The sequence below is a fragment of the Pyxicephalus adspersus genome, chromosome 4, assembly GCF_032062135.1.
Source record: "Pyxicephalus adspersus chromosome 4, UCB_Pads_2.0, whole genome shotgun sequence".
NCBI lineage: Eukaryota > Metazoa > Chordata > Amphibia > Anura > Pyxicephalidae > Pyxicephalus > Pyxicephalus adspersus.
Genome location: NC_092861.1, coordinates 97,482,461 through 97,485,088, shown reverse-complemented (window position 1 = coordinate 97,485,088; position 2,628 = coordinate 97,482,461).

Below are 2,628 nucleotides of genomic sequence, written 5' to 3'. Positions count from 1 at the left end.
TCTTTCCAGGTTTAAGTACTCTGGACTGTCTCTCTCTACTGTTACAAAAAAATGATTCAGTGATCTGTTTTTCCTCATATCCATTCTTCCTCTTCCTGCCACTCGGTTAGTCATCACAATGACCTAGAAAAGTTTCCTTGTAGATGGCCCGAGTGACAGGTATAGTATGGCTCAGCCAATCCGCCTGCTGAAAGATGACAGCTGTCATAATTATTATTACACAATATTTATATAGAGCCATCATATTATGCAGTGTTGTACAAAGTCCATAGTCGTGTCACTAACTGTCCCTCAAAGGGGCTCACAATCTAATGTCCCAACCATAGTCATATGTCATTTATACAGTCTAAGGCCAATTTTTGGGGGGAAGCCAATTATCCTCACTGCATGTTTTTGGGATGTGGGAGGAAACCCCCACAGACATGGGGAGAACCTGCAAACTCCGTGTAGATAGTGTCCTGACCAAGATTCCAACTGGGGACCTAGTGCTGCAAAGGCAAGAGTGCTACCCCTGAGCCACCATGCTGTCATCTCAAATGATCCATTCAGATTGGATCTGACTCCTTCTCACCAGTTCATCTCTACCATATACAAATGAACTTTAGTTTGATTGACTGGTATGTAACTTTCAACTACCAGTCGCAAAAAAATTTTTGTAGATAATGACAAGGGGACTAGACCTCTAAGCTAGGGAGAGGGAAATGGTCACCACCTACAGAAACCCTAAATCTGGCCCTGACTCCTGTCAGTATGAATAGACCCTGAAGGTGGGTGGATTCATACACCAGGACCTTGACCCTAGGAGCCCTGAAATGCCCTAGGAGTAGTGACAGGGTATGAGACTACTGGTTCCTTCCTAGATGAACAATCCAGCGCCTCCCTGAGGCCTAGTAACAACAAGCAAAGGGTAACAACCAAAATACAAAGAGAAGTTAACTTATCTTCAATAGAAAATGGATGAGCAGGAACTCAGGAGAGAACCACACACCAGCTCTTCCACCTCCAAGCAGAGAATATCAACTGCATGACCTGAAGTGTAAAGGTGCGTACACACTTCCAATTTTTATCGTTCAAAACGAACGACGAACGATCGATTGGGCAAAAATCATTCGTAAAAAAAGTAACCAACGACGCCGACGAACGAGGAAAGTCGTTGGAAACGAATGACCGGACCGGTGGATCGGATTGGACGACGATTGTTGAACATCGTTCGTGTGTACGGTCGTTCGTTGATCGTCCATGATCTGAGCATGCGTAATGAACGAACGTTCGTTCACTTTCCTGTCGTGCACATAGTTCCTCTATCGCTCAAATGATCGTATCTATTGTGTGTACAATATCTACGAACGATCGTGTCGTTATCTCTATGTGCAGGATCGGTGCTATACGATCGTTCGTAGATATCGTGCAGGATCGTTCGTCGTTCGTTTTCCAACGATAATAATTGGAAGTGTGTACGTAGCTTAAGGCCAGGCTAAATAGAGGCATAGTAACGATAACAGGCTGCAGCTGATACCAGAGGTGTGGTCATTACCAACAACAACACTGAAACAAGTGAAAGCAAAGAGACTGTCAGATAACCTCACGTGCAGCCAGTCTCTCAGATCTTCTAACCTCAGTCACGGGAGGGACCGTGACACATGTTGACTATCACTTATAATATTATTTTCTAGCAGAAACTCCTCTATGTGGCTCTTTATCAAACTCTCTAGGACCTTTCCAACTATGGACGTTAAACTAACTAATCTTATCAATTCTGAGCCATTGTGACTCATTTAAGGCAGTGACATTGCTATTATGAATTTGGACTTGAGCTCTGCCATTTTTCTTCGTGTACACAGAGCTAAAAAAATGTTTAGTAAATCTGCCTTGTCTTTATCGCCAGTTACCAACCAAGCGACATCCTTTAGGGGCCTACATGCTCAGATCTGATCTTTTCGCTAATATTATATTTGAAACATTTTTTAGGGGTTTGCCTTACTTTTCTTTGCAATCAGTCTTTCATTTTGAAGTTTTGCACATTTTATCTCCTTTTTACATCCTTTGTTATATTCTTTATAGGTTTCAAATGATGGAAGTGATCCTTAATTTTTTAATTTTTGGAATGCCCTTTTCTTGTTCCTTATGGCTTTTTTAACATCAGCTGTAAACCACATAAGTTTAAGAGGCTAAAATTAAAACCTATTACCCATATATTTTTCAGTTTGATTTTGTATAACAGAATAAAACATTCCCATTTCTGTTCCGGGTTCTTTGAGGAAAATATTGTCTCCCAGTCCAAGTCACTGAGAGCCGCCCTTAATAATGGAAAATTTGCTCTCTTAAGCTGTATACAGCTTACAATCATATTATGGTCACCGCTACCCAGATTCCCTTTTATTTGCACATTTGTTATAAGCTCTGCATTGTTAGAAAGAACTAGGTCCAGCAAAGTATCATTTCTAGATGGGGCTTCCATAAACTGTACCATTAAATTATCTTGTATTAAATTCACAAATGTCCTCCCTTTTGCTGTTTAATGTATAGCGTTAAACCATTATTTTCCTGAAATTATGAACTGCTGTCACTGATTCTTGTTTTTTCTATAGAGAGACATCCAAAGTATTGCTGATGATGATGCTATAGTGT